The sequence below is a fragment of the Augochlora pura genome, chromosome 3 (genome assembly GCF_028453695.1).
Source record: "Augochlora pura isolate Apur16 chromosome 3, APUR_v2.2.1, whole genome shotgun sequence".
NCBI classification, from domain to species: Eukaryota; Metazoa; Arthropoda; class Insecta; order Hymenoptera; family Halictidae; genus Augochlora; species Augochlora pura.
This window is the reverse complement of record NC_135774.1, coordinates 30,977,996-30,990,421: the sequence shown is the minus strand read 5'-3', so window position 1 is coordinate 30,990,421 and position 12,426 is coordinate 30,977,996. Positions and strand designations below refer to the sequence as shown.

Below are 12,426 nucleotides of genomic sequence, written 5' to 3'. Positions count from 1 at the left end.
CGCGAGTAAGTCACGGTCCAAGTTTAACAGGCGTCAAAAGCCCGAATTGAAAGAGGCCATCCAACGGCGACCGGCGTTTTCTGAATGGCCGCCATTTTGCAAACCGGGCCCGCAGAGCCCGGAGTTTATAAATGCGGATGGCTCTCGCACAAAGACTATTTTTAAAGTCTCATAATGCCGGGCCTCGAGCGGTCGGATAATAACTTTTCAGAATGATTGCGCGGGCAAATTGCTGCGTTTAACGTGTTCTCCTTAATTAACGAAGTATTTTTCGTGTTTCCTGCGAGACGCGTTACGGGCGCCGCGTTTGTTTTTTCTTCTTTTTTTTTTTGCGTGCCGCATTTAGCCGGCACGGGAACCTGAGTGACACTTAAAGCTGTCCGAACAAGCGAAAGAGAAATTTACAGGGGACGAGTGTAACGTTCGGCGGTTAAAAATTCTTGACTAATTTTTAAAACGTCGCTGATCTTCTCCGCGCAATTTCTACTTTCTTCGAAACCGTAATCGTACATGTTTGGATAATTATTCTTTTTTTTTCATTTAAGTATTGGCGTGCAAATAACTGAATATATTTGCAAGTAGAGGTTTCATATAGCAGCTATTGAATTTAATTTAATTTTTATAATCTCCCATCCTGTAATCGCTCCTCCATCACAATCCTCTAGAATTTAATTGCTAACAACTTGTTGTATACGAAATGAACCTTTTACTGACAAACTGTAGATTAACAACACATTTGCAAGGCTCTATCATTGCTTAAAATATGCTAATTGATTTTTAAAAAATTTCCTATGCAACAACTAAACAAAATATTGTAAGAACAGGAAAAGAGAGAGATGAAATCGTCCTTAATCGTCGCGAAAATCCTGTAAGCAGTTTACCGCGCGATATACAACTCCTAACACGAAAATTCAGAGCTCGGTGGTTCTGTAAAACAGCACCGCGGATTTAATAATTCTTCGAGAATTCGGTGCCGTCGTAACGGGCCGTCGGGCCCGAAATTTCCAAAAATCCTTCCCGGGTGAAATAAGAAACGTGTACGATGTAAATCTCTCTCTTTTCCGCCGGTGATAAGAGCCGCCGCGCGAGGGTGTTGCAAAGACGGGGGCGGCGGAGCGCGAGTAAAAAGGAACAGATCCTCGACAAATAAATTCTCACGTCCGTACCTCTGGGCTATTTGCAGACAAAGAGATGGCGCGGTGGCGGCGGAAGAAAGTAGAGGGAGAGAGCAGTCGGGGGCGCGGAGGAGGAGGAGGAGGAGGATGAGGACGAGGAAGAAGAAGACGCGGAGGGCGAAGAGAAAAATAAAGAAGAGAGGAGGAGGAGGAGGAGGGTGGCGAGTGTGGGAGGAGTGTGCGGCGGGTGGGTCGCGGTTGTAGCGGAAGAAACGAGAACGAGCGAGAACGAACGGGGGACAAGAACGACGAGGAGGAGGAGGAGGAGGAGAAGCCATGGGACCGTGCGAAGGTCGACGGTGTGCTCCGAGGAATCGGCTCGAGGAATCTGCGCGCGCGTAGCCCTGTTTTTCGGCCCGGCGGCGGAGCCTCCGCGGGAACATCGGCGCGCAGTGTGTACGCGCGTGGTCCGCGCGAGGAACGCGGCGCGGTGTCGCGGAAACGAGGCGCGAGAAGACGAGCAGAATCATCGCCGGGTGGCGAAGATCTGACACGGCATTGGAAGAACGAGCAACGAGTTTCGGGGGGTCTCTACTCGAGGAAGAACCGCGAGAAACTGGCGGGTAGGAGCGGAATACGATGTAAATTGATACGCGTATTGTACATATTTTTAAGGGAGACCAAATTTATGGAGAAAGCGACGAGGCGGATAGAATATCTAAGAGGAAATTCCGGGCGGTTCTTCCTCGGGGGCCACCCCGGCCAGCAAGAGGATCAATCCGTTGGTGGATGATCGTCGGGGTCCGCGCGGATCCGATCTCGTGGCGGATCGATCAGAGGCGCGGCTCGTTGTCGATATACTGTAGATGGCTGTGGCCTCTAACCGATCGGCGTCACCGAAAATTTTTCGAGGAACTTTGGCTGTTACGGGTGTGGGGGTGTTAAGGGAGATCGGGATCCGCCACGGCCGCGACGATCGCACGAATCGTTCTACGCGCTCAGGCGTGTTGCGTCCATGGATCGAGGGGAGGGAAACCCGACGTCGATCGTTCGCACTTCTCCTCGCGTCTTCATCCAACAGGCGCGGCGTGAGCGAGCGCGCGCGCGCACTTTTTTCCTTTCCCCGGAGGTTTCCTCGAGGAGATCGCGGCGAATCGAGATAAACCGGAGAAACCGTCGCGATTTTCGCCGAGAGTTTGTTGATTCTCCGGTCTCTCGTTTATTGCGCTCGGCTCGCGAGAGGAAGCCGGAGAAATTCCGGGGAAAATTCGTAGCCGAGGAAAATCTGATTGAGCACGGTACACCGAGGGATGAAAGAGAGAGAGAGAGAGAGAGAGAGGCTGATCGGCGAGTCAGCCGATCCGGGACACGGCGTGCAGGAGAAATCAGGGCGAATGGAAGGGGGGGTCGGAGGGGTTGATTCGCGAGGGAGACGGGTCTCTCCTCCGCGAGCCCTACGGTTTTTAATTAGTCTACGCGAACGAAGGAAAAGAAACGAGCGGAAAACGAGTTCCACCCTTCGACGTACGCGCGAGTGCATGATCCGGGTAGGTGAGGTGGCGAGTCGGGAAAAATCATATGGTACACGGCTAACGTATAGAAGACCACGTACACACACACACACAAACACACACGCGTATACACTGTTCAGGACACACGCAGGTACACACGGTTCTCTCCGCGGACGTGGAAGCTGGGGAAACCGCGGGAGAGGCACGGGGGATGGAAATGGACACGAAGAAGACACACGCGTATACGTTTCACGCGAGACGCTGTAATTAACGGGGTGGCGTCCGACGCGAGGGGAAAGAGTAAGTCTTACTGTATTATAAGCGAGAGATGAGAGAGAAAATAAATGAGAGAAAGAGCGAGAGAGAGAGAGAGAGAGAGGGAGAGGGAGAGAGAGAGAGAGAGCATCGTTTCATTGTAATACGCATTCAAAGAGTACAAATTCTGTAAGTCCCTCGTTCGGCGTTTTCGAGGCTTTACCACCTGTTGTCGCGCAAGATTTCTCTGCCGCCGATTAGGCGAGCAACGCCGCCATCTTGGAGAACGACCACCGCGGGGTTCGGTGTACACGCGTGTACAGATATTTTCGGCGCGACGAGGAGAGAACGAGAGCGAGAAAGAGAAGAGAGTGGGGGGCGGGGGTAGGACAAAGAAGGTCGTACAAGGGTCCAAAGAGCTAAGGAAATCGATGGCGAGCCGGCGATTACGTTTCACCGACCGGTTAAGGCTGCGCCGATTTCCACTCGCGGTTAAAGTGGCATCTCGCGCGCAGCGCCTCAACGGTCAGGTAGTCGGCTCGAGGTGTCGGTGCTCCGATTCCGTCGTTGCTTAACGAGAGGTCGACGATCGGCTCGAAGGGGGATGATGTAGATGTTTCGGTCTTTCAATTTCAAAGTATTACGGAAAACGTTTTTCACGCCTGTCTTTCGTTCTTTACGTGAAAATTTACTTTTCGGTTTCTATCGATTCTCGGGGACGGGAGAGGGTTGTCAACGCGCGTGAGGCTCTCGGATCGGAGGGGGGGGGGGTCGTCGTGGGGGAGTCGAGTTCGCGGGCTGGGCTCTACGCAGAGTAGATAGACTGATTACCAAACGTAACGAGTGATCTCTGAACAAAAAAAAAATACAAAACAAAACGTAACACGGTTTAAAAACACGGCGTTAGTTTGTAAGAAAACGAAAACGAGAAAAAAATGTGTTTTACCTTCGTGGAGAGAGCGTTTGGGGGTGTGGGGAAGTTGGGCCTTCTCGCGGAGGGGTGTCCTCGCGTGTGCCAGCTAGCTGGACGACGATCATGCTCTTGGAGACACGATCGCGCGCGCCGGTCTTACGGAGAAGGGGTGGCGTCTGAGAGGGAACGGGGATGATCGGCGACGTATACGACGGTGAATTCGAATCGAACGGGGTTTTTGAACGCGGACGAGAGATACGCGTCCTCGAACGACAGCCAATGCGGGAGCGGAGGCGGCGGTGCCTGGAGCGGGACAGGACCGGGAACGATGGAAGCGGAAAAACACACACACATCTCGAATCCCACCGGAAAGAGCGACCAAGCCGAGTGAAATATTTTCAGCGAGGCGTGCCGCGACTTTTTAATATTAAACGTAATGATACTCCCGCAAGTCGTTGTTGTATCAACAATCGACCATTTATCTATAGTTGAACGCAATCATATTGGTTGTTGCAGAAGATTACCGCGGCCGACACATCAGATATAAAACGGGTGGGATTCGAGAAACCGGTGGTAGAACGAACAGCCCCCGGACGACCGCCGCCTCCCGAGGACGTCTTTGAAAATTCTTTCCAGCGATTTCGGTCTGTACGTGTTTTGTAAATAGGCGATTCGGAATGTTGTCTCTATTTTCCTGTCGCGGACGGGTTCCCCAGGCTTTTGGTTTTCTCCGAAATTTGTGCGTCACCGGCGAGCCACGATTGCCGGCCACGAAAATTATTCCCCGAGCGTCGTGGACGCGCGTTGGCTGTCGTTCGCGTTTCCACAATACGAGGAGGACGCGGTGGATCAAAGGGAGAAATCGTGCGGGGGTGTGCGTGTGCATGTATGAGAGAAAGAGAGAGAGAGAGACAAAGGGAAAGACAGAGAGGAAGAGAGAGAGAGAGACTACGCCGTTGACCTTCGACACGGAAAGCGATCGGAGTCCCTCGAGTCGCGCGGGTGTTCTTTCTTTTTCTTTTTTTGCTTTTGGTTTTCTACTTTTCGACAAGACGGTAGAGAATCGGGGAGAAGACGGTGACGGACAAAGGTGTACGTGTGAGGTAGCTAGAAATCGTATTAAACGAGGGAACCACCAAGAACCACCACAAAGCAAACCAAAAATTACAAAAAAAAAATCACACAAAAAAAGAATAAAAAAATGGTAACATTAATTACACAAGCGTCTACAAAAGTAAAAAAGAGAGGGAGAGAGAGAGCGAGAGCGAGAGAGAGAAAGTGAATTTGTGCGTATGAGTGCGCGTATGAGTGAGAGAACGCAAGAGAGAGAGAGAGAGAGAGAGAGAGAGGGGGTGGGGACCTGTTTTAGGAGAGGTCGATTAACGGGGTGGGGATAAACAAGAGCAAACATAATTAATATTTTACAGTGTAAGGAGTTTCAATTAAGTGATTTAACGATGAATGTCTCTTGAACGTGTAGATTGTTGATGAACGCACCTTCGTATGTTATTAAAAGAAAATTCCTTTTCTTCTTTGTCCTTTTTGTCGCGTGAGTTTCGTTTTCGTTTCGTCGTTGCCATCCAAGTCGTTGTACGTGCCGTAAAAAAAAAGAAAGAAAGAAAGAAAGCAAGAAAGAAAGAAAGCAAGAAAAAAGATATCTCATAAACGATGGACTATTTATCGTTTTTTTCGATCTGGGTTCGTAGTACCTTGTAGCGAGATAAAGATGTATGTATTCTATATATTAAAAACAGGGACACGCTCGCCCGATGTATTGCGCTCTGCTTTTTCCCGCACGCGGTGAACGAGGAACGCGAATGGCAAAAGCGAAGTAAGACGAAAAAGAAGCGAAAAAGAAACCAAAAAAAAAATACAATAAAGAGGATGATAACAGTGAACACAGAAAGAAAGTGAGGTAGAGACATGGAGCAAGACACAAAGACAGTAAACGAGAGAGATAGAGAGAGAAAGAGAAAAAGAAGAAGATAGATAGAGAGAGAGGGAGGGAGAGAGGGAGAGATAGAGAGCGAGAGTGAGAAAGAGAGAACGGTTCCGAGGCAATCTCGAATGAAAAAGACGTATGCCATCGGCGCGGTCGAGTTCGCTTTCGTTTTCCTCGGCGAGGAACGCGATCGCGGCTCTCGATCGCTCCAGAAAAAAAAGCGGACAGGAAATCCAATTCGACAAAAAAAAATTCGTTGCATCGAGGGCTCAACGGTCGAGTATCCCCTTTTTTGATAATCGCGATTACGAGGACGTGGACGAGAGACGAACATTCGAAATAACGAGAAAAAGAAAAAAGAAAAATTACCGATTCACCGATCAGCATATCCGGGTTCCGTTTCCAAATATATCGGGCCAGTCTGTTCCCATGAAAATGTGATATTAAAATTAACACGAAAGGGAAAAATACGGGAAGCCGAGGGTAGGCGAGAGATAGATAGCGCGAGAGGGGGCGAGAGACGGGGGAAAATCGAGGAGGAAATTTAACGACAGATTTCGGGGGGCGAGTGTGCGGTGGGTTGTGGAGGGCGTTGCGAAGAAGATCGATGCACCAACGCATAAGAAGGCCAGACACGTGTGCAGAGAGCGAAAGAGAGGGGGAAGGGGAGGGCGGGAAGGTGAGGGTTCGGGGAATAGAGAGTGAAAGAGCAAAAGAGAAAGAAAGAGAGAGAGAGAGAGAGAATGCAAGAGGGTGAGAAAGGGGGAAAGGAGACGCAGGGAGGAGGATGCCGAGGGGTAGGAGTAGGGGTGTGTATGCGTGGACAGGGGTTTAATTGGGAACGACGGTTTGGGTACAGATCACAACAGCAGCAATATGAATTGATGCAGTACTGAGCTGACAAAACGAATGACAAAAATAAAAAAAAACTTGTTACTCCAGCCGCTAGAAATAAATGTAAGATGTAATTCAACAGTGGTATGCAAAGCTGCGTTCAGTCTGGGCTCGAGGGGTGGTTCGGGGAGGAGCTGGAAAAGGGTTGATCGTGTGCGGTCGGATCGTTAGAGGTGGAACGTGAAAAAGAGAGAAATAGAAAACCGGGGTTAGGGGGTGAGGGATTTGCACGGGCGCGAGAGATTTTCGTAGGAGAGACACGGTCGACGGGTGTTTTGCCAGGTCGATCTCGCGCGCTGGGTAGCTCTTATCAACCAGGAAGAACGAAAATGGCGGCCGGCGTTGTCTAATGATCGATTCCTCCTCCCTATCGTCCCGCGATCCGCCCCGTCGAGCCCGGCTTGCACGCGCCACGCGGCCCCTCAGTCTAACGTTTAAGGAATCTTTAAGTAATACTTGATCGAAATAAACTAAAATAAAAATAAAAAAAGAAAGCTAAGGAGGATACAAATAATGAAATAATAATGAAAAAAATGGGTGTTATTTTTAGATGTCTATTAGATTATCAGAACCAGAAAACTAAAGGATAAAAAAATGCTTAAACATAAAAACGATGAAAAAAAAAAAGAGAAAAAACCTACTATTAATAAACTACTACTACTACTATTACTACTACTACTACTGCTGCTACTACTTCTACTACTATTACTACCGTACTTGTAATAAGGATTTAAAGGACATAGGAACTTAGTTGAGAAAAAAAAACGCGATTTCACAAAGATGCAACATTTTGAGAAGAGCGTCCCTCTTTTTACGACATACCTGCGCAGGACGGAAACCGACACGTCCAGGACACATACGAGACTTTTGCTCCGCGTCCCACCCCACGCCCCCACCTGGAGAAAGAAGACGGCGCATCCCATCCCCGTTACAACGACGAGAACACGAGCGATCGCGGTGTATAAAAAAAACAAAACGGAAGCCGGAGAGAGACATAGAAGAAAAAAAAGAGAGACAGAGAGGACACCTTTTTTCTCACGTGGGAACTACAAAATGTATAAAATAATAGTTGCTCTTTCTTACACTTAGACTGGACGTGTCCAGCGAAGTCCTGTGCAGGTGCGGCTAATAATTGTGGGCGTGAAAGGGACGAGGACGACGAAGGTCGGCGGGCAAGCAAGCAAGCAAGCAAAACAAACAAATAAAAATCGGTCTCTTTTATTTCTCCCTCCCAAAGACGACAAAGAATAATAATGCCTGTGCGTGTCGTCGTCGTCCCCTTCCGTCGCGCTCAGGGACACCTTTTTCCTCGAGACGTTTTGCCGCTTTCATTGTTTAGATGATTACTATTTAACGACAAGCAAGAATAAGATGAAAAAAAAAATCATAAACGATAAAAAACGAATCGATCGTAAAACAAGACGAGATCGACGGACACCTGTTCAATGAACGACGTCGCCGTTAACACGTTAATTATTACGATGGTGGGCTTTTCTTTTCACGAATACAAAAAAAAAGAGAAATCAATAACAAGCAAACAAACAAACCTAACCAACAACAAAAGACGAACAGAAAGAGAGATTGAGAGGGGGGGGGGAAGAGAGAGAGAGAGAGAAAGAGAGAAAGGGGAGTGAGAGAGGAGTGAGTGTTGAAGAGAGGTGAGAGAAGACGGTGATCTCGAGGATCGTCGCGTTCGCTCGTTTCGTTCGCTCTTTTTTCATCGAACACGCGGTCGTCCCTCCCGCGCGACGCGCCGGACAATCCGGAGGAACGAGACATGCTTTTGTAGAACCTTCTCGAGAGGTTCGGCGCAGGGAAACGGTTCCCGCATCTCGGTAACCTGACTCGAAAGCGTAGCACGGTGGTCAGCTCGGATCCGCGGCGATTCTGTGCTCGGCGGAGACTAGTGAACCGGTTAGAAAGACGGTGGTCTTTTACACTAAACGAGACTAGGGTGTTGAGCTTGAATCGGCGCTAATTCGAGACTGAGGCACGGTCGAACGACGGAACGGTAGAGCATTGTAAGCGACCGGAACACGAGCTATAGCCTAGAACAAGGTAGCTTAGGAAGAACGGGACGGCAGGAGAATTCCTGTGAAAGCCGAACCAGGGTGTCGCCGTAGAGAAAGGTTACACGGTGCCGACGTTGCAATCGCGCAATTACCACGTGGCGAGGCTTCTTCTGAGGAAAAGTGCGGTCCTTTTCTCGGTCGTTGTTGAACCACGTGAAGCTGTCACGAGTATGGCGCGTCTCACCGCGGGAAGGGCAGATGGTGACCGGAAAGAAGACGAAACGCGCGATCCGCGCGACGATCCTCGAGAGGGGGGAGGGGGCGAATTAGGAATTTGACTCGGCGGAGAGGGGCGTCGGAAGTTGGGGGGAGGGTGGACGGAAGAGAGAAGGCGTATATTATCGGGAAGGGCGTAACAGGAAGAGGCCCGCGAGATCAAGGGAAAGTTTTTCCGCGGGCGAAGGGTGGTTTCGACACCAGGACGATGATGATGATTTTTCCGGGGAGGGGGAGGGGGAGAGGGGGCGAGTCGGGGGTATGGAGCCGCTGTTGAGCTCTCTCGTCGCGATGAGCATTTAATCAACGGTAGGAAATGCTTAGTGGACTTAATCTTAGGAGGCGAACCGACGAAAACACATTCTGGTGTGAACGATAGCCGGGGTGGGGTTTGGGGCTCGGGGTTGGGAACACGGGGTTTCGTTCCAGAGAGACCGGGATAAATTGGGGGGGGGACAGGGTCTCGTGCTCGTCGTTTTTTTCGGCGGTGTGGCGCGCACGAGAGCTGTTCGAAAAGGGGTTCGAGGGGGCGAGAACGATGGTAGACTTCGGGAGGCGACGAAGACGCGCCGGGGGGTGGCTGTACGTGTTATATTAATGTTTGAGGAGACGGAGGCGTTGGAGGGCGGGTGGTATTTTGGGCGCGCGTTGCACGGCGTGTACGCCTGAAAATCGCGCGCGCGCTCGCGCTCGCGCGAACAAGAACCGTGCGTGCGAGAAAGGGGTGAGAGATGGGGTGAATTAAAAAGGCAAGAGTTGGGACGGTAAACAGCGGTGAGAGGTCAGGGTGGCGTGCGCGAAGGGATGTGTGAGCACGAAAGACACGAGAGAGAGAGAGAGAGAGAGAGGGAGTGAGAGAGTGAGATCGAGGATGCGGGGGTGCGATGGGTGTGGGTTGTGCGAGAGAAGGTGAAACGGAATGCGAAGCAGGCGAAGAAGGCACGTTCTGTCAATTTGTCAATATTGTCATGATTCGATGGTCGATTGGTATGCCTACGATTGAACCTCCATTACCAGGTGAATGTATGGAAGCAAAATATTCTTAATATTGATTCAGTACGATTCTTATAATTATTATCATTATTATTAATTAATTAATTAATTAATTGATTATCATTATGGATTATCATTAACAGTGCGAGAAGTAGGAATATACCAGACGAACACAAACCGGAGATAAAAAAAAAAGCCAGATGTTTCAAGCAAAAGAAAAAGGCAAAAAAAATGATAAAATAAAGATAAACAAATAAATAAGAAAGGCAACCACTTCTATATTATTGTACATATTTACTTGTAACTGCTATTCGTATTGCAGAGGTTTTGTTCTCTCAACAAATGATTTCCTCGATTCTGCGGGAAGAAAAAAAATGAATAAAATAAAATTTGTGTATTATTGAACCGTGTCATTCTATTTCTGCGCCCGACCATCCGTTCCCCGGAAACGTTTGAACGTCGCGAACACAAAGTTCGATTTCACGCGCTCCGAGCCGCGGCGCCCTTTTAATTCTCTTTTTATTTTTCAAACCTTTTTACTTGCCAGCGACGTTATTTCCGCGTCGAAGCCAGGAAAAAGGGGGAACGAGAGATCGTCCCCACCGAAAGCCGAAGCGAAACCCTGGATCGTTACGTAACGTCGCGGCATAGATTCTATATGTCCCAGAGATAACTTATCGTACACCTGCATGTCGATTTCATTTGACGCGCTCTCCCTTCTCCGCTGCGGAAAGATGAAACACGATACGCGCGGTTCCGTCGCCATCTTGTGGATTTATGGCCGTATCAGAGTATTGATTTCTTACCTGTGGCAAAAATTACCGGCACCGACGATAGTATTCGCTTTTTCTCCCCCCACCCTCCCCGGAAACACAAAGACCGCTAATTTGTTGCGACCCTGATCATAGGCCTGTCGTGATTAATCTTCACCGATGAATCCGTCGCATCGAGATGTCATCCACAACGGAGCCATACGGTAAAAGTCTAATTATAGTGTTTCATATAAAATAAACTACAGACTGTATTTTAACACGAAAACATTAAGTTATTATTGAACTCTCAATTGCTTTCATCAATTTTTCGATCCGAATACTTAAGTTATTTTTACAAGTCCTTCAATTCGCTTCTTCGAGATCTACGTTGATCCTATCGATCTCGATACAAGATTTCAATGTAACAAATAAAGATGTCCTGAAATGCCTTCACTATTTCTACTGTTTCCACCCGATCATTCCTTCCCTAACGAAATCGTGAAAAGATAAGCGCGACGCAGATTTTATCTCGCAACCGATGCGCCATTTACAAAAATATTCACGGCGACATGTATGTCAGAATATTTTTCTAAAATCGCGAGTTCGTCAACCTCCGCGCGGACCCAATCAGAGGGAAACCCTTTTTACTTCTGAGAGAAACTTCGCGTTTTATTCCTACGGGGTGGAGCGCACAATCTTTTATGATTACTTCGGCGAAGTCAACTGGCGGGCACAGTTTGAAGCAGCTTCTCATTTCAACTGCCGCCGAAAAACTGCGTTCGCGATGCACAGTGAGGATGGGGAGGAAAAGAGAGAGAAAGAGAGAGGGAGAAAGAGCGATATGAAAGCTGAAACAGGAAACACAAGCGACTCGAACAAAAACGGGACTTCAATCGCAAGAAAGCATCCACGTTCGGCCATTGTGCCGCGAAGCAGAAATGTTCTCCGCGTCTCTCTGGCTCGGTTTCGCCGTGTAAAGCCAGAAGAATGTCAACGACACGGGGCGCAATAAAAATCTGGAAATCGAGTGCTCTCGGGACGAAATAGCGAGAGCAGAGCGTGTCGATTCGACGAGGCCGGGAGCGGCGAACAGGGTTGCGAAGATCTGACGTCATTCTACTTGTTTCGAGGACAGCTCGTGGAGACAGTAGATTCAAAATGGCGTAACCGCGGTGAAGCACGCGTTGCTGCGCACCTCGCTAATTACAACCGCTGTAGAATCGACTCCTCCATCTGTCTCCATCTATATCGCCTCGCGCCTCCTCCTCTCTCTCTCTCTCTCTCTCTCCCTCTTTCTCTGTCTATCTCTCTCCCTGAACTAGTTCCGCGAATTTTGCCAGCCGGCCTATAACATTCCGTTGAGATTGATAAAACTTCAAGTATTTCAGGGACTCGGGAATTTACAGGGCTTACCAAATGTCGGTCAGACAATGAAGTTTGCGGACGCGGCAGTATCCGCGAAGTTTTAATTACGTTAGATTTTTACCCGCCAACTTTCCCCACTTAGCCTGATTTTTCAAACCGCTTTCAAGCGCTGCTTAGACAGCTCGCGGTCCTCCGATCGCTCGGTTTAGGCTCGCGCCGAAAATGATTTCCATTCTCGAAGCTCGTTGCTTAACCGCGACGTTACATTAAAATTCGCGGTTCTTAACAGTCGAAATTATGCAACGTTTGTTCGCAACTGACCGTAATTGTTCGTAAGTTTTGAACAATTTACAAAGGTAATAAAGCAGAATGAACTAACAAGGTATTGAAAAGTTGTA

General features: G+C 48.8%; 1 protein-coding gene across 1 annotated transcript in view; it reads left to right on the top strand.

Annotated features, from left to right (window-relative positions):
* Positions 1-10,316, top strand: part of LOC144467748 (uncharacterized) — a 38,472-nt gene extending 28,156 nt beyond the window's left edge. The window contains exon 4 of the mRNA XM_078176678.1: positions 1,184-10,316. The gene's annotated coding sequence lies outside the window, so the exon portion shown is untranslated. The remainder of the gene's footprint in view (positions 1-1,183) is intronic.
* The last annotated feature ends 2,110 nt before the right edge of the window (positions 10,317-12,426 follow it).